At 55.4% G+C, this 25498-nt stretch overlaps 1 protein-coding gene across 1 annotated transcript in view; it reads right to left on the bottom strand.

Annotated features, from left to right (window-relative positions):
• ccdc120a (coiled-coil domain containing 120a) overlaps positions 1-22875 on the bottom strand; it is a 51941-nt gene extending 29066 nt beyond the window's left edge. The window contains exons 1-2 of the mRNA XM_069183930.1: positions 21357-22875; positions 17618-17722 (exon numbers count right to left, since the gene is read on the bottom strand). The gene's annotated coding sequence lies outside the window, so the exon portion shown is untranslated. The remainder of the gene's footprint in view (positions 1-17617; positions 17723-21356) is intronic.
• Between the last annotated feature and the right edge of the window lie 2623 nt (positions 22876-25498).

Genomic DNA, 25498 nt, shown 5'->3' with positions numbered 1-25498 from the left:
TGGCCCGGGCGGCAGTTTCGGTTTCGGTCCTATCACCATCCCTGCAACCCAAGAGCACCAGCTAGCAACCAACCCCAGAGCCTTGCATTCCCAAAGCGAAACCTTAGCAAACCCTGGGCTCTGTTCCCAGCTGCACAGAAGCAGAAGCCAAGCGAGCCAAAAGCCTGCCGAGCTCACAGCAGTCACCGGCTCTCCCAAACCCCGGACACCTTCTCCACAGGACGCCCCGCGCCATGGGCCACAGCCCCAGTCTGTGTTCGACTTGAGCACTTGTGCAGACAAGACCCTTCAGGAATATTTCCAGAAGAAAAACAAACGGACAACAAAGAACTTTCATGATCATGGTGACAGCAGGACAAATGTCTTATGAGGTTTATCTTTTTTTTTTAAACTCATAATGCTGGAGTTACTCCTGTTGTTACTGGTATTGGTCATCGTATTGTTATTGTTCTTGCTCTTAGTTGTGGTATTGCTATTATAGCAATGCCTGATATTGCTATTGCTATCTCTGTTGGCTTTAGTATAAATGTTGCTTTTGGCATTGATATTGCTAATTGCACTGGTATACTCATCGCTATGGCCATTATATCCCAAAATAGCAGTACTGCACCTCTGACCTCTGCTGTATTTCTGATGAGCACTTCGTATTCTTGGTGACGCACAAGTAAGAAAGTCATCACCCTTCCATAAGACTGATACTCTTCAAAACAATTAACATTTTAAGCCTTCATGTGTGGACTGACAGGTGACAATACGCTGAAATATATCTTTCTTTACGACAGACGCGGTCCCATTCAGATTCCTTCAGCGCAGGTCTTTAATGCAACCCGCTGGTTAATTGAATCATAATTAATTAACGAGGTGCGCGTGCCAAACTCCCACAGCGGAATAGATTGGAAGGACTCCCCTTACTGTGGGAGAGCCAGGCAGTGACAGACTGATGCACGCTGCCTGCCGGTCCTCGGGACATTAAACATCTCTCTTTCACCGGGCTCCGCATGGCTGAGCACTACTCCTTGTTCCCCTCCCCCAGCGATAATCACTGGGACACCCATTAACACACAGCCAATGATCCAGTAAATGTGACGCAGGATTATGGAGGAATCAGCCTGATGCCTACAGACTGCAAGAAAGTGTTAATACAGGGCGTGTGCGTGCAGCATCGGGGGTGTGTGTGGGCCTGGGCTGCACTCACAGATACGCACACACGCCCCCAATTTAACACTTTCTTTCTCTTCAGGCTAATCCCCCAGTTATCCACTGGCACATTGTCTGTGTGTGCGGTGCAGGACGACATCAGCAATGCGTAGGTGCTGTGATCTCCACCCCAGGCCCTGTGCAGTTGCTGCACTGTAGGCTGTAAACATCATGCTCCAGCTGTGCATTTCTGGAGAACGTGTCTTATACTGTCAAATCAAACAATCGGAGCCACTTGAAATCATTATTCTCACCTGGGAGTGAAAACGGACAGATTCTGTGGCTCCGGGACTATCCTCCAGAGCCGAGAGCCCTGTGATAAAACGTGTTGGGTTGAGAGATGCAGTGACACAACACAGAAGCCAGTCTGAAAAAGACACAACAGCGCCTGCACTTTCTGCGACGCCTAAAGAACTGTGCTGTGGGGAAGCAGCTACACATGAGCTTTTACCACAGCACCAGAGAAAGTGCCCTCACTAGAGGCATCACTGTGTGGTGCAGCCACACCACCACGCACGACAGAGACGCACTACAGAGGGCTGTGGCAACGGCACAGAGGATGACAAGATTCTCACCATCCGCTGTCACAGTAAAGCCCAGTCCCTCATTCAGGATCCCAGCTATCTCGGCCTCAAACTGTTCTGCCCCCTGTGCCCTGGCGAGCTCAACCACACTGTTCAAGCACAGACCCCCAGACTGGAGAACAGCTCCTCCCCTCCTGCAGCGTGTATCCTGAACAGCTCACAGAACTCTCTGCACTCTGCACTCTGCACTCGGATGGCCATGGGCTTTTCTCACTTCCACATGTGTATGGCTCTCTACAATGTATTTATTGTTTTGGATGTTACTATTCATTATGTACCGTTTTGTAACATACCGACTACATGTTGTGGTGTTGTCTGTCGTACTGCGTCGTCTGTCCTGAGAGATCAGTGCGTATAAGCCTTCCAGTGTACATATGGCAATCAACTCCTCTACTACTCTACTACTACAACCACAGGAATGCCATCCGAACACACACTGACTGAACTCTCTGGGCTGCGCGTCCTTCCAAACTGTCAGTTCACCTCAGAGATGTCATTTGTTTTGGTTCCTGTGGAATATTTCTGTGGAACATGCTTTCACGATTTGGCCATTAAAAAAACGCCACTTGATTCGAAGCACGGTGGCTCTAGAGCTGTTTCGGGTCCCGACAGAAGTGCTGTAATTTCTTTTCCGGTTAATCAAGGAATTAGGCTCATTAAATGAGAAACGGCCGGGCAGGAGATGAAAGCCAGGAGCCACTGGCTGCTTTTTCCAGGCACGGAGCGGGGCAGCCTGTTATAGCCACTGTGTCCAGTTAAACTGCCCGCTGCAGTGGTCAGATGAACCGAGTTCACCTCTTTACCAAAGGGCACACAGGCAAGTTCCCTCCCGCCCAGGGATCGCCAACATTGGCCCCTGGCCAACCCCAATCCAGCAGGTCATAGGTCAACACTTAATCACCAGTTTCTAAAGAACTGGAACCACTGGGATCGATTAAACAGGTGACGTGTGAAACTGAGCAATTAACAGATCATTTAGGACTGCAGTCTGAGTAGCCTTGAGCCCTCCAGGACCAGGGTTCTCTTAACTGAGCAGATTGCATGCTGGACCCCTCAGCAGCTCACAGGTGATGCCCGTCTTCAGGGACGGTTGACCTGCAGGAGAATCCCCGCACTAGCACGTCCTCTCGGACCTCGGAGCGATCCGAACCGGCAGCTGACGGGGGCCAGCAGCGCCGGACACGTCGACACGCCCCCAGCGGGGCGAGCCGGTTCCCAGTCCCGGTCCGGGCAGCTCCGAGCGTGGACGGCTGACAGGCAGCCAGCAGAGCGAGGAGTCGGGCGCAGACGCGGCTCCAGAGGATCTAGGAAAAGGCGAAGCTGGGGAGTTTGAATAGGGGGAAGTCCAGCTGGGCCTGTGGGAACAGCAGCCCCTTCCTGCAATTCTGCCACAGAGGAGCCTTCGCTGGCAGGGGGCCACACTGCGCTCCTCTCACGCCTCCGGCCCGGCTGACAGGCCTTCACACCTGAGCAGGCCCAGAGGGGAGTTGGACCAAGGAACTAATTAAGAGCTCAGGTGGGTGGAAGGGCCTGAGCACCCTCCTGGCCTCGGGGGCTGTACTTGAATAGAGCCGGGCTTAAACAGCACAAGTGAGAGGTGCGGGCCGAGAGGGAGGACAGGGCGATTATCACTCTGAAGTGAAAGGAGTGCTTGTTCCATGCAAATTTAATGAACAGCCTTCACAGCTGTACCGAGGCAGATACACAAAGAGAGACCAGTGGGATCCCCCAGCGTCCCACACAATACACACACCCTGACACGCACGCACAAGGACACACACAGGAGTGCGTACGGTGATGTGCACAAGGACACACACGGACACACGCTGGAGTGCACACACACAGGAGTGCGTACGGTGATGTGCACAAGGACACACGCGGACACACGCAGGAGTGCACACACACAGGAGTGCGTACGGTGATGTGCACAAGGACACACGCGGACACACGCAGGAGTGCACACACACAGGAGTGCGTACGGTGATGTGCACAAGGACACACACGGACACACGCTGGAGTGCACACACACAGGAGTGCGTACGGTGATGTGCACAAGGACACACGCGGACACACGCAGGAGTGCACACACACAGGAGTGCGTACGGTGATGTGCACAAGGACACACACGGACACACGCAGGAGTGCACACACACAGGAGTGCGTACGGTGATGTGCACAAGGACACACGCGGACACACGCAGGAGTGCACACACACAGGAGTGCATACACTGATGTGCACAAGGACACACACGGACACACGCAGGAGTGCACACACACAGGAGTGCGTACACTGACGTGCACAAGGACACACACAAGAGTGCACACACTGACGCACACACTCATGGACACGCACTGGAGCTCCTACACAAACACACTGTAGGAGCATAAATACAGACACAGGCACACACGTGGAGACAGGGATGTTCACACATGGACACACACAGGAGTGCAAAGACACACACCTGTATCTCTAAATTAAATTCTCATGGGGGCAAAAACAGTCCCCAAAAGCATAATTTGGGCACTTTAATCATTTAAAAGAGACTGGCCCTCACAATGCAACACACGCACAGACTGAGAGGCGGCAGGCAGACGTGCTCACTGGAATAAAACCTCTCTAACTAGCGCAGGAGAGGGCTCTCTCAGTCACTCCACAGGACAGATACCAGAGAGAAGAGGAGGGACAGGCAGGTCAAGAGAGGGAGACAGGGGAGAGATTAAAAATGACACAGCAGGTGAGAGAGGGGAGACGGAATGAGACACAGGAGGAACAAAATGGCCCGGAGAGGGAGAAGAATCTGAGGGATTTCCATCTGTTGTGTTTAATGATGTTTAGATTGCTCCCCCCCTCCCACCCCCCACCATGTCCAACTGCATTCTCACAGGTGTTTAAAATGAGCGGGAACACAAGTGACCTCCCTCTCCCAGCCCAGCCCTGAGCGGCGGCTCCCCCCATCAGCCCACAGAGCGAGCTGGGGGTGTCCCCTACCCCGGGACCCCAGGACTCCGCAACTCAAACACATTTCAATCATTTCCCGGACCGAGGCCAACAACTGGCAGAGGGCATGTCGTGTCCTTAAATACAGGCAGCAGACACACAAACTGCAGACCGGGAGACGCAGACCTAGAAGAGCCTATTTCACGACGAGGACTGAGGTGCGTGTCGACATCACTTACATCTTCTAGACAAAGCAAGGAAAGAAAAAAAATCTCCAGTATAGAGATATATTATTTTTAAAGATATACAATGTAAGATGAATAAGAATAATTTAGATAGAATACAGAATTTCAAGCATATGATGTCAATAAAGGGATTTGCTGAAAATGTTTAAATTGTACGGCGTAATCGTAAGACCTCATTGTAGAGACATTTGTCCACCACGTCACCGAAGGGATGCTCCTGCTCTGGAATCAGTCCAGTGTAACCAGACACACCCTGTGGCTTCAGGGAATGACCTAGACTGACAGGGTGAGGGAACTGAACCTCTTTAGCCCCGAACAGACAGCAGGCGGCCTGATACAGTTATTCAAGATCTCGAAAGACATCGAAAAAGCAACCCAGCGGATCTTCTCAGAATGAGAGGTGAAACACAAACCAGGGGATACAAATGCAATTAAAACAGAGAAAATGGGTGGTGGGGGGGGGTATTCTTTACACAAAGGGTTGTGGGAGTCTTGAACTCCCATGCTTGAAATTGATATCCTGGCTTCTTTCAAGAAAGCTGGAAAAGATCCTGGAATCAATTCCAATTCCACATCCAGTAATTAGCTACTCGCGGCCCAGTGGGCTACATGGGCCGAAGTCGGTGTGTAATCTTGTATAGTCTTGTGTTAATACAGTATGTCTTGGTACCAAGCATCCCCAGAACAGCCTCCTAATGGGTTAATTCTCAGACTGATTTATGATTCTGGCAAATCTTTCCGAATATCTCAGCTTTACAAGTGCCAAGCTAATGTTTGCAAAACTGAAACTCTTGGCTCTTGTTTAGAGCTTTCAGCCAGCTTCAGACCAGTCTGTCATCGGTCAGTCCACACCTTTGCTCAGCTGATACGTATCCCCTGTTCCTCTAAGACTGTTTATACCTTTTCATTCCCTCTTTCCACGCTGTAAATTATTTTTTTTAAAAGCAGAAAAGTGCTGTTTGAGATGTATGAGGTAAAAATAATGCTTAAAAGGCATCCTTAACGCACTACAGACAGAGCTTACTGGTGCCTGGTGACATGAGAAAGGCAGACAGAAGGTGACCAGGACAAGCCCTCTTTCACTTAAAGAAGCCCAGAGGGGGGGCTGTGACCTCTGACCCCTGACCTCTGACCTACAGCGGACAGGTAGGGAGGATGAACGACACGGCTTCCAGCTATGGCCCACTGGGAAGGTGCTGGAACGGCATGAGCAAATGTAAACCATTTGTCTGCAGAGCGGGGGGGAGGTGGGGGGAGATCTGCAATAAACTAACAGGGAGAGAGAGAGTCAAGACAGCAAGAAAAACAGCTGTGCTTTCGTCCATGCCTCTCAGTGGTAACACATTTTTATTAGATTTTTATTTAAACATAATAAATCAAACAGAGAACAAAGATAAAGCAACAACATCCACCCCCCCCACACACACACACATCAGTGTTACCCCCTCCACGTTTTCTCAACCTAACATTCAGGAAGAGACATCACACCAAACAGACGACCGACAGTAGCACAGTGTGACAAAGCCCTGACCACATTCCCTGCACTGGCACCATGCTGACGCTGCCCAACAGACAGACCTACAGAAAAGAAAACAGGATCCAACCACGAGGAAGGGCTTGTGGAGCTGCCAAATGCCGTGTCAACAAACCCCTCGTCAGCTACAGTGAATCCGGCCAATTGTCAGAACCCAAGACCAGAGCCATTGTCCAGCAGGGCCATCATGCCAGGCTTTCCCTGTGGAATCTCTCTGTTGAATGTAATTCTGCTCTTCTGCCCTGGTGCAATGGCGAAATGTAAACCAGAAACACTTCTAGGAAAAGCTTGGGGATATACAGTATAAGCACCAGCCGATCCAGACAAGTTTACTGCAGCCCTTTGTGTCTCCTGCCAACTGGCCCTCTTCCCTCCAACCTGATCTGGACTAATCCCTCCTCCACAGCCCCCCTCCTTTATTAATTCACGAGGTGTACAGACTTGCCCTTCTCCATCAAAAGCATGCGAGGCTGCACAACGAAACTCCTCAGTTTAAACTTTCCCCTGGTAGTTCTCGGCTCACTGAAGTCTCTCCCCTCTTCTTCCCAATCCCTTCTGGGAGCCCAGCTCAACGTTCATGAGGGTTTCCCCATCATCAGCATAAAGGCGCCGTGATCTGATCGGACGGCACTGAGCGACTCAGGCCTGCTGCCGCAAGAGAACCGAGCGGCTGGAGGGAGTCTGGGGGTTCTGTGCGATCTGATTGGCTGTGAGGTGTGCGCTCTGTCCTGTGCACGCATGGGATTGGTCAAGAGCCAACCCTGGGGAAAACTCCCAGAATGCACTGCTAACCCACCCATCTCCACAACAAACTCTATACTGAATTCATGGTCTGACCCAGAACAGCAGAAACACAGGCCAGGCCTGTAGTTACCAAACTGTGAGCCGAAATTGTCAGATTGTTCTAGAATCAAGAAACCAGGAGTAAGATGGGGCAGAGGAACCTGTTTGCTTTGGAATCTCTATTTGTATTTTTTGTTTACAACCCAATCTGGCATCTCTGACTTACTCTCCAACAGCGACTCCTGCGACCCCTGGGGAGAGTGACAGATCTCCTCCTGCAGATCTATTATCTATGTGTCCGGATGCGAGCTAGCTCTACAGCGTCCCCTGGAGGAGCAACCACTCAAAGCCTACAGGTGCCCGGTGACGTTCAGGAGCTGCTGGTTGGAGAGACTTGGCTTTGCCTGTTGGGTGTGGCAATTTGCATCTCGGGGATAAAGACATGACCCGGGATCGAACCCGTGATCACAGAGCTCAGCCTGTGCTCAGAAAGGCCCCACCCTTCCGCTGTACCTGTGTCCTCCAGTGTGAAAAGATTGAGATTTGACCTTCTAGCTTCTACCGTAGGCGAAGAAAAGGTTGTAGTGATGTCAGCTGTGCAGGGGATAATAATGGGGGTATATTAAACAGGATCCGGATCTTCTTATTGATATTTTCTGTATTGTTTCCAATTAACGTGTCTGAAGCTTTTATCCAGAGCAGCTCACATTTGCACACATTTATACAACTGCAAACTGAGCAGCTCAGATGAAGTACTTTACTCAAGGACACAGCAGCAGTGTCTCACCTGACGTTTGAACCCACAACCAGGACTGTGACCTCTGTGCCACACAACTGAAGTGCAGCAAACAGTCCACATTGTCCTGCCCTCGCCACACATCAGAAATGCCCCGCTTGGCTTTTATTGCCCTCCTGAGCTTCAGTGAATGTCGAGCGCAGAGCAGAGCTGCGTGTTGAGGACGCAGGTGGCAGATGGTGGGAAAAGTCAGTGTGGCACAGAGCGGGCATGAAGGGCCCATCCTCGCTGACCCGCCAGCCTCACCCACAGGGGCCGCACGCAAACCCCCAGGAAAAAAAGAGAAGTCCGAGGGTGCCGACGTGTTGCGGAAATGCTGAGACGGTACCCCCACGCAGACCGCAGCTCCTGACAAACACACAACATGGGGACGTGCTCACAGAGGAAAAAAAGGCTTTTTTCATGAGCCAAACATCTTCTCATAAATCAAAAAGGCCACAAATATTTGCTCTGTGTCTGTTTTCACCTCAGTGTGGAGTTTCACTGGAGCAGGGTTTGAGACAGTAAATGAAGCAGAATGAGAGACAGTGAGGAGCTGCCCTACAAAAACAGACTTGTGTCCAAGTGTTGTGTGTGCTTGTGTGTCCAAGTGTTGTGTGTGCTTGTGTGTTCAAGTGTTGTTTGTGCTTGTGTGTTGTGTGTGCTTGTGTGATTAAGTGTTGTTTGTGCTTGTGTTTCAAGTGTTGTGTGTGCTTGTGTGATTAAGTGTTGTTTGTGCTTGTGTTTCAAGCGTTGTTTGTGCTTGTGTGATCAGGTGTTGTGTGTGCTTCTGTGTCCAAGTGTTCCATATACATGTGCTTGTGGTTATAGGTGTGTGTGTTCAAGTGTTAAGTGTTAAGTGTGCGTGTTCAGGTGTCACTTGTGTGTGCGAGTGTGAGAGTCCAGTCTGTGCAGAGTCCTGCCTGTGGATTCCAGCCCCGCTCCCCTCCTCCTCTCTGCTCCCCAGTCACACTTCCACCAGCACCTGCTCCTGATTTCTGAGGAATGAGGGAATGTGGCTCTCGGCTCCCTGAGAAACCGGGGGGCTTACAGATGAAAGGCTGGAGCTCCGGCACGAGGGTCAGCAGCCCGGCATCGCGTGCTCCGGATCCTGCTGCCCGGAGCGGAGGATTAAACCAGATCAGTGCACCTGAACGAGGCCCGGAACCTCCCCAGCAGCACCCCGCACCGGAGGTGTCCCTCGGACGCCAAGGGCTCGGCCCGTTCCCCGGATCTGAGGGCCAACCAAAAAGGAAACCTGTGGTGGAAACCTCCTAGACCTGTGGAACGTGTCTGCTCTCCGTGGAGAAGGAAGTGCCCCTGGTTCACTGACCCACTCATGGGCTCCATTCTTCAGCCAACGTGAACCGGAGATCACCGGTGCCCGGGACACAGCCACAGCAGAACCGACACACGCCTATAGTGGGGACCCAGTGCCAGAAACCAAGATCCTGGGGTTAACATGGGGGGGGGGCAGGTCAGCCAGCAGTTAACCCACAGCAAGCACAGCCTGGGGTTGGGGGGGACACGTGTGCTGTTAACAGCTGATCCGGTAGCCAGAGCTACCTCCCTTCCCCAAGCCGGGCCCGGAAAAAAAAACAAAAACTGGACGGCTTTAGTTAGGAAACGAGCTTGAAACAGAATTAATAAGGGGGCAGAAAACGTTACCAGCCAGCACAGCGGAGGCAGAGCCAAACCCTGCTGTAAGAACACGTCCCCGTGTGCAGGCTTTGAAGACAGGAAGGAGTGTGGTTTTCAAAGCAAAAGAGCTCACTTAAGTAAAAAAAACACACACACACACACCACACCGCCTCCTGAGTCAGCACTCCTCCTGTATCCCCCATGTCACAGTGAGCCAGAGCCCAGCCCAGCAGGCACAGAGAGCACGTCCTGGACAGGCGTTCACCCAGGGAACACACACTCTCTCACACACACACACGCACACACACGAGGGCGGCTTAGAGATGCACATTCTTTCGGATAGCAAGTCGTTGGACTGTGGGAAGAAATTGGAGGACCTGGAGGAAAACCTGCATAGACACACGTGAGGGAGGGGGGAGATAACATGCAGACTCCACACAGAATGCTCTGGATTCAAAGCCATGACCCTTAGCAACAGCGCACCCCTCACTTTCACATCTCCACATCCCCTCTGGGTGAGCCCTGGCTGCTGCTGCTTTCTCACACAGTGCCCTGATCAGGGCTGCGGGCAGGTGGACCCGGAGGCCTCGCGCTCACAGCGCCGAGCTCGGAGGTCCTCTATCTGTACTTCTGTTTCATGGGGAAGATGAAAGGGCCCTGTGAAGATGAAAGCTGGCTTTGAAACTCAGAGGTGTGGCGGTCCAGACCGCAGGCAGGCTGCCCGCGCCAGGTCACTGCAGCCGGGAGACGGGAGAGGGGAGGAGCACTGGCACTGTGCCAGGGGACTGCGGCCAGCGTTAACACGGGGGGGGTACTGCCAGCTGGACCCCAGAGAGGGCACCCCCAGCTCAGGAGCTCAGCCAGCCAGCCTCAGCCCCTGGCCTTGACCAGTCATGGCCTCCTAATAACCCCCCTCTCTGTTCTGGCTCCATCACTCTGCTCTCCTCCCCACTGACAGCTGCTGTGTGGGGAGAGGACTGGCGCATCATCCAGGTGGGGCTGCACACTGGTGGGGGTGGTAGTAGTCACAAAAGAATGGAATAGCCGGCAGTCGGTGTAGTTATAGGACAGTTAGCCTAACTCTGTCTGCTCTCCTATGTCTTTGGCAAGACTGAGATTGACCCCCCAACAAGCACTTCATGTACGAAGAGGAAGCACAGACCCTTAGGAACCTGCAGCGAGCGCCACTGTGATATGATCATATACCAAGGACCCGGATGGCAGTAGGAATGTGCAGCAGCAAGGTTCAACTAGGTAACCTCTTGTTTGTGTAAAAGGCAGTGCAATCTTACACAGTGCATCTTGCCTACTGCTCCAGACGGGGCAAGAGCAGCCTTCCCTGCAGGATCACAGATCAAACTCCCAGAGGCCCTGGACTGAGGGGGGGGTTGGGCGTGTACGTGTCTGTACACGCAGTTCGAGACTCACTCACGGGCGCACGGACCCTGGCGGCTCCGGGCTCCGCTCAGGAATTCAAGAGCAGAAGGAAGGGGGCTGTGAGCACAGCGGAATGGGGTCTCTCTGTCAGGGCCCAGACTGCTCCTGTTGTCAGCGTGATGAGCAGCCTTTTACTGGGCCTTGACACCATCTTCAAAGAAAAGGCTCTTTTGTCATTGTTTTTTTAATCTGATTTAAAAACAGACTTAAATATGAAAGCAAGTGTGCTTAAGAACGATGCACTGGTGTCCTGTCCAGGGTGGGTGCCTGTGTCTCTTAATGGACTGGTGTCCTGTCCTGGGTGTACACGTCCTGTGATGGACTGGTGTCCTGTCCAGGGTGGGTGCCTGTGTCTCTTAATGGACTGGTGTCCTGTCCTGGGTGTACACGTCCTGTGATGGACTGGTGTCCTGTCCAGGGTGGGTGCCTGTGTCTCTTAATGGACTGGTGTCCTGTCCTGGGTGTGTATGTCTTGTGATAGACTGGTGCCCTGTCAAGGGTGTGTGTGTGTCTCTTTTAACGGACTGGTGTCCTGTCCTGGGTGCGTGTGTCTTGTGATGGACTGGTGTCCTGTCCTGGGTGCCTGTGTCTCTTAATGGACTGGTGTCCTGTCAAGGGTGTGTGTTTGTCTCTTTTAATGGACTGGTGTCCTGTCAGAGATGTTATTTCAGGCGACGAAGGCTCCACAGCTGAAACGTTGTGTTTTCTTTTCAGCCTGGAATAAGCCAATCACTTGTTCCTAAGACAACCGTCCTCATCGGCGGAGGAAGAGGTACCTTGTTTCCACCATACGCCCTCTGCTTTCACCATGCTCTCACAATGCTTCCCACTGGGGCTGGCAGCAGACTGAGCCACCGGCAGCGCTCACGTGGGCAGTGAGTGCTGCTCCGCCCTCCTCAGCACCCCCCCCACCCCGTAGTAAATCCCTGCTTTGTCAGCAGCCAGCAGAGCACATCACAGAGCAGGCGTGTTAAAACCCGCAGGAGAGCGTGGCTAAATCAGGGGAAATTCGTGCGAAACGAAGTGGAAACCTTCCCGATTCACCACGGAGAACTCCACCGCAGGCAGAGACAGCGAAGCCCCTGTGTTCTCCAGATCCTGGACCTGTGGAGGGTGCTCCGCGCTCGCTCTCTCCCCCGGTGAGGTAACCTCAGGATTTCCTTGGATTCAAACGGGAATAGTTGCACGCTTGGGAGTTTCACCATCCGCCTTCGTGGCTGGTGTGTTTCTGTGGTGCCTTGGTGCTCGTACCACAAACTGGTGCAGTACCACCACCACCCTGTAGATCGAGCAAGTCGGATCTCAGAAGCTGAGCGAGGCAGGATCGAGTCAGTGCTGGGACAGCAGGCCACTTCTGTAAGTGGTATTGGTGGACCAGTAGGTGGCGCTCTTTCCTCTTGGAGCAGAATTTTAAAACCAATGGCCCAGTACACTCTGCTGAAGGAGGCAGTGTGCTCCGGATGAGACACTGAAGTAGCCAGGACCTGACTACTCGATCACGAACGAGCCCACGGTACTGTAGGAGTGTAGACCCCCCCACAGAGTGTATGGTGCCTGCAGGGGCAGAATGGCAGCTGGGCAGCACCCAGGATGGACCTGCACTCTACCGCCCTCTAGTGTTGGGATGAAGTGGGGAAGATGAGGCCCAGACAAAGCAGAAGCACTGGGTCCCACAGATGCAGGGAGAGAGAGAGCTGTGTCGCTCGGTTTTAACCACAAGCGAGGCGGCCTGGAGAGTGTGCAACAGCTGCAGTGAACTCGGCGGCCCTGCGCTGGAGGGGCTCAGTCAACACCAGGAGAAATCCGCTGCAATCTTCCCTGCAGCAGGGACCAGCTCAAGGACTCTGACCAGCAAGGAGAGGAGCTCGCGCCGCATGACAATGAGCTCAGTATTCACTGTGATCAAAGCGCTGTCGCGGTCGATTCGCCTGCTCGTTTCCCAGCTTTCGCCTTTGGCAAAGAGGCAGAACGGCAGAAAATCCGAGACCCTTTTCTTTTTTGACAGCCGCTGACGGCTGCGAGATTTCACTTCCGGGGTCAAAGGCTGAGGTGGGGCGACATCCTCTTGTTTCATTCCGAAAAAATGTAAACGAATGACTTCTTCACCCAAAAAAACCCAACACACATGGGCCGGCACCGATCCGAGAGGCTTGACCGTTGTGCCGGCTTCCCCAGCGCCGTTCCGGCTGGGATTAAGCACCTCTGGAATGCGCGGGCTCGCGGCGCGGATCATGAGAGAGATCACGAGGGGCCTGACGAGAGCGCGGCTCCGTGAAGGAGCTCTGCGGGACAGGAAAGCGCTGTGCCCTTGATACAGTCAGTTCCCAGGCCGCCAGCTCTCCCCCGCGCAGCGCAAACACCGCGTTCCCCAGATAAGATAGCGGGCGGATTGTGCTTGCTCCGACAGATCTTGGCCAAAACAACCTTTTTGTTTATTCTGTTCGTTTTTTTCCCGGCCCCTCCCCGGAGGGAGGCCGTGCTGTAGAAAGGCTCCTGGCGGGCCGTCTCTCAGGGAGCCCTGGGCACAGGTGGGCAGCGGTGTGGCCCAGATCGCCTGGAGGGCAGTGTGGACTGCGGAGAGGAACGCTGTTCCTACTGTGGATAAAGCCCAGTCCCTCATTCAGGATCCCAGCCATCCCGGACACAAACTGTTCTGCCCCCTGTGCCCTGGCGAGCTTTACCACACTGTTCAAGCACAGACCCCCAGACTGGAGAACAGCTCCTCCCCTCCTGCAGCATCCATCGTACACAGTGGACTGCAGAGCCTCTGTGCACCTCTGCACTTCTAGCTTGGACTGCCAGGTTTGTTTTTTTAATTGTTCTGGTTGTTATCATTCATGGCGTTTGTACTGCACTGCCTAGATTGGGCGGTGTTGTCTGTCGCACTGTGTCGTCTGTCCTGAGAGATTGGCGCGAATAAGGCTTCCAATACGAACACATACATGTGGCAGTGAACCCCACTGCTCCACTGCTCTACTCTACAGGGGCACAGGTACTCCAGCTTCGTCAACACCCAGTGATTCTGCCGATCCTTGGATCTCGGACAGAGGGGGCTTGGGGGCCTGGTTTCCTGCTGCGGGACCGCCCTGTCCGTCCAGCGCCATGCTGAAGCCCCGACGGGGTCCGAGAGAGAAGGACAGGCAGGGAGGGACAGGAGAAGAAGAAGAGAAGGACAGCATGAGCCGGAACGAGACAGAGCAAGAGAATCAGGGGGGCCGTCCAGGAGAGAGCAGGGAGCTGTGGCTCTGTGCGCACATAGCGGGACAGAGGGTGCAGGATCTGCACACAGGAAGGCGCAGAGACGGGGGGCCCGGCGCACGCCGCGGAGGAGAGCGCGGGCACGACGGCGCGAACGCGCCCCGCGCCCCCCAGACGGCCCTCGCCCCCGGCAGGGTCTGCGCCGGGGCGCGCGGAGGCGTCCGCTTCACAGACCTGACCTACATCTTTCTGCCCGAGCGAGCAGGGAGCCGCGCGGCTGAGGAGGGGGGAAACCAGGCAAGACGGGCAACAGCAGGCAACACCGGCGCCGCATGGCAACAGCGTGGAAAATCCCCTCTAAAAATAGCCCCACAGCTGGCCAAGACGGTGCAGCCAATAGCCTCTCAGAGATATGAGACGTGTGGGTCGTCCAGCCAGCCCACAGGCACACACTGCGCTGTCACCCGCAGCCTGCCGGGGGCGCCGTCGGAGCACAAGGCCATCCGTGATGACGGCGGGCACCTGGAATCGGAGCCAGTCGGTGGAACAGCTCTGCTCCCGTGCTCCCTGCTCCAGGATTGGGAACTAGGCTGCTGCAGCACGGAGAGACGGGAAACCGAGCAGAGGTATCCGACGGCGTGCGAATGTGTGTTGAGGTGTAGAAGCTGCAATCACGTGAAGAGACACAGGGCTGCAGCTCATTCACTCAGAGGAAGCTCAGGGAGGCACGGGAGAGAAAGAGATTGCTTTCAGCGCCACATTCAGGTGGCTTCACTATGTGTACAGTGTTTTACTGAAGGCTGCGTCTGGAAGGGTTATTCAGCACAGGCGGCGTGAGATCGAGGTTTGAACCTGCTGTGGGAGACAGCGTCTTTGTGTCGTCTGTGTATTCACACAGGTTTGCAGGACCCAGCAGGACCTGTGACTCTGAGAAGGGCTGTCGGGGTCACTGGTCTTCCGCACAGTGATGCACCCCAAGAGAGGGAGGGTACTGTGGGCACCCTCGCTGCTCTGTGACCTTTACCCTTTCCCTGTGGCAATGCCAGGCTCTCACTCGGAGGCACAGCACGGCACAGCACACCGACATTGACCAACTGAACACGCCACAGCCCAGCACACTGACCTACTGAACACACCACAGCCTAGCACACTGACCTGCTGAACACGCCACAGAACAGCCCGCTGACCTACTGAACACACCACAGCCCAGCACACTGACCTGCTGAACATGCCACAGAACAGCCTACTGACCTGCTGAACACGCCACAGCCCAGCACACTGACCTCCTGAACACACCTCAGCCCAGCACACTGACCTGCTGAACATGCCACAGAACACCCCACAGACCTCCTGAACACGCCACAGCCCAGCACACTGACCTGCTGAACACACCACAGCCCAGCACACCGACCTGCTGAACATGCCACAGCCCAGCACACCGACCTGCTGAACACGCCACAGCCCAGCACATTGACATGCTGAACACGCCTCAGCCCTGCACACCAGCCTTCTGAACACATTGCAGTCCTGCATGCCACAGGCCAGCACACTGACACTGACAAGCAGAACACCCCTCAGCCCAGCACATTGACATGCTGCAGCTGAGCTCACCACAGCCCAGCCCATGATGACACTGAGCTACTCAACACACTGCAGCCCAGCACTGCAGAAACATGCTCAGTTATTGATTTAAAACTGGATGTAAACTCCTGGGAGGACTTCAATGAGATTTGTTTGACAAGCGCCCTGTTTTAAAAAAAAAAAGCACCATTCAGTTTTGCATACAGATCAGGCAGCTACTCAGTTGCAAGGCTCTTGTAGCAGAACAGCGCTCCCTAGTGGCTGCAGAAAAGACATAAAGCCAGTGAGTTTCAGATCAGGACAGCTCAACACGTTGCGCTCATCAGAAGGGGTCAGGCTGCAGACATGACTGGTTGTCATGGGCTGCATGTTCTAAACACATGTCCTGACTCTTCCTCATGAACAACACACTGAGTTTCACTTCAGACCTCAAGCTGCAGTCAGGAGGCACAGATGGAGCAGGAATTTCAGCCCAATGGCTCAATAAAGCCTTTTGAAGTGACGCACAACAGGAAAGGAAAGCTCTGTGAAACGCTTAAAAATCCCAATTGGGTGGAGATTCCATCAGACTCTACAGCCGTTCCACATGCTGAGCCCTCAAGGGAACCCCCCTCCCTCAGGGGTGCAGGCAGCCCCCCCTAGGTGGCCCTGAGCTGCTGTGGGCAGGTCTCTGGACTGGTAACTGGGAGGTTGTGGGCTCAGATCCCTGGCGAGATACAGCATTATATCCTTGAGCAAAGCACTTCGCCCTGATCTTCTCCAGTTACACACCCAGCTGGATAAATGGGTGCTTTGGGTGAAAGGCACCAAATAAATTCGAAATAATCAAATATTTGTCACGAGGCCAGATGTGGAATTAGCTCTGCTACACTTGTTTAACTTAGTCTGCTGCTGCTGAAGCCCTGATCATTCATTCCTTTTCTACCCTACGGCGGTGTGCCTCATTAACAGCAAACTGCACAATGCCCCAGCCCTCAGAGCTCCTCGGCACTTTTCACCTGACCACCACGCACGTATGGTGTGTTTGTTGTCCTGTACTGCCTGTTGTATGTCATTGAGCTCTGGTGTACTGTTATTATTTATTATTTACTGTGGCGTAATGTACTGCACAGATCCCAGGAGAGAGTGTGAATACAAATCCCAGGGTTCATGTACCTAGGCACATAAACTCCTCTCGCTTGTGTCATTGTTTTAGGATATTTTATTCCATCATCATCACTATTGAGAAAAAACAATCCTTCGTACATCTGAAAAGCGAATCGTGGAGAACTCTGTTCTTGTAAAAACTGTCCCAGAGCTCTTGCTAAGGAAGTGAATGAATCTGCAGCCTGGCGGTTCAGGTTGAAGTACGAAGGGGAAAAGAAATTAGTAAACGTTGATGGCCGGCATATAAACAGTCCCGTTAAAAAGGCCTGCGGGATGGGTTAATTAAAAAAAAATCCACAAATCCATGGTTTACCAGAAAGCTTCAGTACAGCCAGTTCTTTCCCACTGTCTGCAGGAGTAGCCTGAGCCCCAAAGCAATCACCCCCCTCGGCACTTCTTGAGAGCCCCCTCGTCGCCCCTCGAGAGCCCCCTCGTCGCCCCTCACACCGCTCAGCAGCAGCTCCAGGCTGCAGTGGTGGGCAGCAGAGACCACCACGCTGACCCCAGGCTCCGCAGACTCCCCACCCTTCCTGCGGCTGATTCACATTTCAGTCTTACCGCACTGCCTGGGCCCTCTCAGCACACGCCAGTAGATCTGAACGCCAGGTGATGGGCTGGGTCCAGCAGGGCGGAGCTCTTCGGCATCACAGTCCCAGCAGCTGGCTGGGGGAGAGAGAGAGAGGGGCAACTGAGCACCGTGCAGATTTATCGGGGGAGCCCGGCTAAGAATTGCACAAGGAATAAGAAAGAAACTGGGCTCATTCTGCCCGCAGAGGCACTGGCTGAAACGCGACGCGAAAGGCTGTCCCAGCTGAGCCCATCTGTTACATCAGCCGCCCAACAGAGCTGAAGTAAAGGTGTGATTACCAGGAGGTTCCTAGTTCAAACCCCAGCTGTGCCACTCACTCGGCATGCGCGACTCCAGGAGAATCACCGGCCTCCCTTGTGCTCCGTCCTTCGTATCCAATGGAAAACCCCCCAAGCACACAATAACTCGGTAGCAGAGCCCGGACTTGATCTCATGACCCCAGGGCAAGGTCAAGCACCAGGCAGACCCTCATCGGGGCTACTTATGGACCCCTGAGGGACACCCCCCCACAAGCCAAGCCCCCCGACTCTGGGCTGCGCAGGGCGGAGAGGAGAAGGGAGACGGCTCTCCGGCTGGAGCTGCAGTACAGGAGCTCGGCTGCATTATGCATGAGACGCCCCACATTCCTCTAACGCATCCTGTCCCACATTAAAAAAAAAACACAGATGCCGAGAAGAGAAGGGGGGAGAGAGAGAGAGAGAGAGGAGAGAGAGAAGAAAAAAGACTTTGATTTGGGCTCTGATTAAAATATTCAGAGAGCCTCGAGTGGGAAGGCGCGTGCTGCCCTGAATGTCTAATTAGAGAGCTGGAGAAGGAGAGTGCACTCTAATTATACTCCTCTCCCGCTCCCTCACCCTCGCCCTCTCCTTCCTTCCTGCCCTCTCTTTCTCTCCCATCCGTCCTCCCCTCCCTCCCTCCGCTAGGAGCTCCAGCAGGCGCCTGCGGCTGGAACCTCTTCCTCCCCTGCTCTTTGTCCTGCACTTGTGGGTTTGCCTGAGCCTCTCATCTGGGGCTGGGGCGGTTTAACCAGTGGGACACGGCCCCCCCCACACCGCCAGCTCCGGGGCGAGAGGACCGACACAGACCTGCGGCTCACCCGCTCCACGTGCATCAGCCACTCAGGGTGGATACCCTGGTACCTGCTCAGGGTGCCCCAGCTATCTGCCCGCTGAGGAAGACGGAGTGGGATGAGGAGGGCAGCAGCTCTGATTGGCACCTCACTGCACCTGTGCTGCCATGGCGATGACACGGCTGCGGTTATTAAGCGAGCGGAGGAGTCCTGCAGCGGGTCACTGGGACAGCCCAGGTACAGCTCCACACCCACAGCCACACCCACTGACACCCACAGCAGGTACAGCTCCACACCCACTGCAGGTACAGCTCCACACCCACAGCAGGTACAGCTCCACACCCACTGCCACACCCACAGCAGGTACAGCTCCACACCCACTGCAGGTACAGCTCCACACCCACAGCCACACCCACTGCCACACCCACAGCAGGTACAGCTCCACACCCACAGCAGATACAGCTCCACACCCACAGCCACACCCACAGCCACACCCACAGCAGGTACAGCTCCACACCCACTGCCACACCCACAGCAGGTACAGCTCCACACCCACTGCAGGTACAGCTCCACACCCACAGCCACACCCACTGCCACACCCACAGCAGGTACAGCTCCACACCCACTGCCACACCCACAGCAGGTACAGCTCAACCATTTTGTAGTCACAGCAGCTGAGAGGTGAAATAGCTGCTGGCATCTATCGATTGCGCCATTGAGCCTTCATTTGAAACGAGAGCCTGATTAACTTGCCCGTTGCTGCAACTGCTCTCAGCTCTTAGCCTGGTGGAGATCCCACGTTCAGAGCTGAATCCTAACGCTAACCTGGAATCACAGAGAAAGATGACCAGGCTCCACCTCTGGGAATGGCCAGAGCAGTTTGGGGTCCCAGGAACCCGTAGTGCAGAGGCCTGACGGGGGGCAGGCCGTCCGGTGAACCCCAGGGGCCCCGACGGCGCCACCCTGTGGCCATGTGGTGTCTCCGCGCTGACGCTGCCCCTCCTGCCGAGGACTGATAGACGCCCCCCGCCCCCGCCCCCAGCCTGCCGGCCCCCGGGAGAAACCGGGCCATCTGCCTTCAGCCCAGCAAAGCCCTTCATCTCTTAACTCAATCAGTTAGCGGTTTAATTGGACTTCATTATCGCCGCCCCCAGGCCTGTAGCCCCCCAGGTCTGCACGCAGCGCCGGCCTGCCAGAGCGTGCAGCATCCCCATCCCAGGACTTCCACACCCTCACACCCCAGCCTGGGTCTGCAGCTGAACATGGAGCAACAGCAGATACAGACTGGAGCGTAGCGGTGCTCTGGGCCTCACTGATGACATCAGTGGCAAGAGAAGCCACACCAAGGTTGCACATCGATGCTGGAGGTGCCAGGACTCAGCCAGAAGCACCGCTGCTCACTCCTGGTCGGGCTCAGAGGAGCCCAGATCCTGTTCCAGGTGCACAGAGCACAAATCAGGACTGCACCCTGGACTAGACGTCAGTCCAATACAGGACACGCTCACACAGTGGACGGGACACCAGTCCAACACAGGACTCACTCACACAGTGGACAGGACACCAGTCCAACACAGCACACAGTCCAACACAGCACACATAGACTCTAGACAGGACACAGTCCAACACAGGACTCACTCACACAGTGGACGGGACACTCCACACACACAGCACCCCGGGAATTGAACCCAGGACCCCAGCGCTGTGCGACAGCAATGGTAACCACAACGCCAGCGCGCTGCCCAAATTAGACATCCTTTGGAATAAAAATAAATTCAGAATATCCTTCAGTCCTCAGGAACCAGCGTTCCGCTCATAGAAACATCACCTGAGACTCCCAGCTGCTCCTGCCCTGTAAATCACAGGAGAGTTAGGGTGACCCGTAAGAGGAACTGGATTGGATTGGGGTTCTCCAGGACCAGGACCGGGCGGCGCCCCCCGCAATCCGCACCAGCTCGCCCCATGAGTGGGCGGGGGCTCACCCAGCACCTGGTGTTGGAGGCGGTTGTTTTTGAGGCTGGTGCTGTTTTCACCAGACCGGACTAGACAGACACGTGATCTAAGGGGACATTCGGGATGCGGGGAAGTGGCCTGCTGTCTCGGGATACCCAGGAACCTCCCTGTCCAGGAATGAGCGCCTCTCCAGTAACACATCCACGAACCAATGTTGCCTTTTCGGCCGGTGTGACGTTTTAATAGCGGCTCACGGTAAAACCCGGCACGGACCCCAGCAGGTGTGCAATGGGAGAGGTGCTCACGCCCCCTGCAGGAAACACAGCCCCCACACGTGACCGAAGACACCCTCACAGCCGCGCTCCAAAGCGTCTCGAGATAGCCCGAGGCTCCGTTCAACACCATTTGGGCCCGCGAGGGACTTCTGGCCCGATCCACAAGGCGGGACCAGGCACACGCACAGACACTACCCCACACCCACTCGTGTGAGTGCAATCAGTACAATCATACCGCACGCCAACTCGTGCTGTGTCGCTGCAAACACCGGTCTGACGGGCGTGCGTTCGCAGGTCTCAAAAGCGTTACTGCCTCTGCAATAACAACCTAGCATTTCTGAATTCCTTCCCAGGAAAACACCGAACAGACGCCAGCACATTTTTTTCTCTCCCGGGAAGACGAGAGCGCTGTACCTGTGGTCCAGGCGTCGCCGTCCGCTGCTGTGGTCACTCCGGGCGCCCCGGACTGAGGGGAGACCTCCGCCAACCCCGACGACAGCCGCTCGCCACAGGGGGGTAGGGGTGGGGGGCGAGGCCAGGCGCGGCCCAATTGTTCTGCTACTCCCGCCAGCACCCCCGGATATGATCGATCGGGAAAACTTCGGAATTCCTTCGGAGAGAGACGCGCCCCGAGTGTCGCTCCTGCGCGCAACAGGGGCGGCGAAGGCAGCGCCTCAGGGACCAGCCGAGGAAGGTCTTAAATCTTCCTCCGGCTCAGAAAGCCTTGGAAAATAAAAACGGGGATATCGAGGCGGGGGGAGAGGAGAGGAGGGGCGGGGGGAGGCGGGGGGTGAACCGACCTGCACCCCAAAAGCATCCGTCAGCCCGCCTGCCTCTCCGGGGCCGCGGGGCCGGTCCCTCGGGGACGGGGAGGCTGCAGCCCTCCGGACACTCGGGCCCGAGGACAGCACGGACCGCGCCGGCCGCCCACACTGGCGCTGCCGAGCCCAATTAACACCCCGGTCACGGGAATGAACCGCGCGGCGCTGGAGCAGGAGGGCGCGCGGGAAAGGGGGGCGGGCGGGCTCGGGGCGGGTTGGAACCGAGCCCCTGAGAGAGCCGGAAAAAAAGAAAAACCCAAAACCGCCCGGCGAGGCGGGAGCGACACCGGCCGCGGCTCCTAGCGAGGAGCCGGAGGGACCAGCGGGCAGCTCGTCCTGGCGGCGCGCAACATGCTGCTCGGGTCCGGAAACCGTCTGTCCGCACAACAATAACCGTGTCTGTCGTGCGGGAGTTGCGGAGGACGCACGTCTGAGATCCACAGCCCGGCGACAAGGGAGCGGGTTCCAGTCGCCTTCTCAGTCGGGGAGAGGAAAACGCCTGTCGCCGCCAGATACGGCGCCTTGCCTAGACATGCAGTCACGCGTCCCTGCGTGAGCCAGATGTGCGCTCGTCCAGCTCGGGTCCGCGGACGCGCTGGCCGGGCAGGTGGCAGAGTCTCACGCCGGAAGGTCGGCTCCGCTCCCCGGGCTCAGAGGCGGCCAGCCCGGCGCCCCGGTCCCGCATGGGTCGGGCACACTGCTGCACCCTCCGGCGCTCGCAGGTGGCGGCTCCTGCCCCGCCCACTCAGAGAGCCCCTCTCCCCCGGCCAGCTCCCGCGTCTTCCCAGTCCGGTCCGGGCCCCGGGGTGCAGAGGCGGCGGCGTGTCGGAGCGCCAGCTCTCGAACCGGGGGTCGCGCAGTCAAGCCGGGGTTCCCTTGCCCATCCGCCCGCTGCCGCTCTCCTTCCGAACCTGCCTCCTCGGCCCGTCCCCCCGGAACAGCCCCCAGCCGCACCGCGAAGGGGTTGATCTCTTCAGCGTGCGCACACGCACGTTTAAATACACACTCACAGGATCTGTAATCCCATCCCGTCTGCCCGTCAGTGTGCGGCTCTCCGTCTCCAGATCAGACAGCGGTGTGCGCGCACACACTCTCTCTCTCTCTCTGACACGCTCGTATTTTTACACACACACACTACGCGTGCACGCGCACGCGCGCGCCCTCATTTACACATCCAGGAGCGCGCACCCCCCCCCCCCTCCCTCAGTCCGTCTCGCGCTCAAGCGTCTCGCTCCCCGCTCGCGCTCGCCAGACTCGTCAATACAGTAGTAGCGGCTCGTCAGCCCCGCACGCAGTTGTTAACCCCTCCGCTGCCTGGGCCCCTGGAATATCAGACGTCACGCCAGGAAAAAAACACCAGCAACTGTCGTGTTTGTTCAGAGCTGATTCAAAGCGACGTGTGAGCTGTGGCGCCAGGAGCATCTCTGGGCTGTGCGCTCTTCTCTAGATCCGTGCACATGTACTGTTTCAGGTATATACGGATTACGTTTGGTGTTCTGTTTTGGGTCTTTATTTACATTTGCTTAAAGCTCTTCAAACGCCGAATGAGATTTGTGTTTGGTAAAGGCTTTGTGCCAACGAGCGTCCAGGACCGCCCTCATTTGTGCCAGCTGAGATACGACCAGCTGGACGGACTCGCCGTGGGCGTGTCTGGTGCAGCGCCACTCCCTCCGAGGGCGGGTCCAATAACACGACACGCCCATTGTGGGTGTGTCGGTATCCGTGTCACTCCTCTCGCGGGGCGTGTCCAAAACAATTTCCATTCAATTGAAATAGCTTTATTGGCATGATCGATGAATAACAGTGCTACCATTGGACAGTGCTACGGTGACATTTAACAAACATACAGGTAAGTATTTACAGACACCACATGAGAAATTCTTTATTCTTAGAGATGGTCGCAGTTCCTGAGGCTGTGACAGGAGATCATGTACTGGACTCAATTGAGTTCCCTCCCAGTAGAACTGGGAGCTGTTCCACTTCTGGCACATTGTGGGGATTTTGGGACTAGATTTACAATACATAACGTGGGCGGGTCTGACATTGTGCTCACCTTTGACTGCTCATGGTCAGTTGATTACCTATTAACGTCTGTTTATAGGGGAGCAAACTCTTAATTACTCCAATGTTGGAGAGAAACAGCACAGAGTTCTTTCATTCCAGGTTGCTGAAAACAATGCTCTTTATAATGGGATATTTTTGAAGCCAAGGACTGAGTGCAGAAAAAAAGTCTAAACAAGCAAACCGTGGCAGTATTTAGCGCTGCTGATGAGGGGACCAGCTGGAAAAAAAACAGCAGATACAGAGATGAGAACCAATGAGCTAAAGTATTTCTCTTCAGGTGTACATTTAAACTTTGATCTGCACCTGGTGTGGCTTAGATCCCCTGAGTCAATCCCTTAGGAATGTGCACAGATGGATCATAACCGTGACATCGCCTGACTCCTCCTCTTCCTCTGTGTCTACAGTTCCAGCAGGGGGACTCTGGGCTCTGGGCCCTGGGTGATATCACCTGACAACAATCCACCAATGAGGATCCGGCTGGGTGGGTGGGCGGGGGAGCGAACACTGCATCATGGAGACGCCATGGCAACGTTGCGACCAATCACGGCTCACGACATCTTGACTTGAGAGGCAGTGCTCAGCTCATGACACGGCGCGCTCCACGGGCTCCTTGGAATAAGATGAAAGACCTGGATGTTGTGAGGCCATTTCCTCTGTGGTTCACCTTGCGTGCCATGGCGGCCTGGGTTCAAGGTGCTCTCCGAACCACAGGAGTGCCAACGAGAGTCAAACCCCACTTTCTGGCAGCAAGCATCTGCTCGAACCCTAAACCCTGCACCCTCCCGTCTGCATCCTGAGCTCTCCTCGAACCCTGCACCCTCCCGTCTGCTCTCAGGGCTCTCCTCGAACCCTGCACCCTCCCATCCTCTCCCTGGGCTCTCCTCGAACCCTGCACCCTCCCGTCTGCTCCCTGGGCTCTCCTCGAACCCTGCACCCTCCCGTCCTCTCCCTGAGCTCTCCTCGAACCCTGCACCCTCCCATCCTCTCCCTGGGCTCTCCTCGAACCCTGCACCCTCCCGTCTGCTCTCCCTGAGCTCTCCTCGAACCCTGCACCCTCCCGTCTGCTCTCCCTGAGCTCTCCTCGAACCCTGCACCCTCCCGTCTGCTCTCCCTGGGCTCTCCTCGAACCCTGCACCCTCCCGTCTGCTCTCCCTGGGCTCTCCTCGAACCCTGCACCCTCCCGTCTGCTCCCTGAGCTCTTCCCCAACCCTGCACCCAATGACCTTTTTTTCCCCAAGGATGCCATTTCTGCTGGAGTTCATTCTCGCCGGAGAGCCGCCTAGCGAACCTCGTTATCGCCTCGTCAGTGAACTGCATGACCTGTCCGGGTGTTTTTATCCTGGTGTTGCAGTCGACGGAAGAAGAAGACGCTCTAGATCTGCGACACAGACCATCGTGGCACCAAGGGCTGCCGTTTACATCTGTTTACTGAGCCAGGGAATTAGAGCAATTCCGCAGCTGAGCCGTGAGGCACACAAGCACCCGGCTCTGCTCACCCCTGGGTGCTTGGCGGGTGGACGGGATTCCTGCTATCCGAGGCGCTGTCCTGCGCGGTGAGTCACACTTCGCTCGGATTCACACTGCTAGTCCTGCCAAAAAAAACACACAAATAAACAGATACAGAGGCGGGCGGGAGACGTCTGTGTCAAATAGAAGAGAGCGCTAACGCTC

Source organism: Lepisosteus oculatus, chromosome 2 (genome assembly GCF_040954835.1).
Source record: "Lepisosteus oculatus isolate fLepOcu1 chromosome 2, fLepOcu1.hap2, whole genome shotgun sequence".
NCBI classification, from domain to species: domain Eukaryota; kingdom Metazoa; phylum Chordata; class Actinopteri; order Semionotiformes; family Lepisosteidae; genus Lepisosteus; species Lepisosteus oculatus.
Note: the sequence above shows the minus strand (reverse complement) of the source record. Positions and strands in the feature narration are given on the sequence as shown.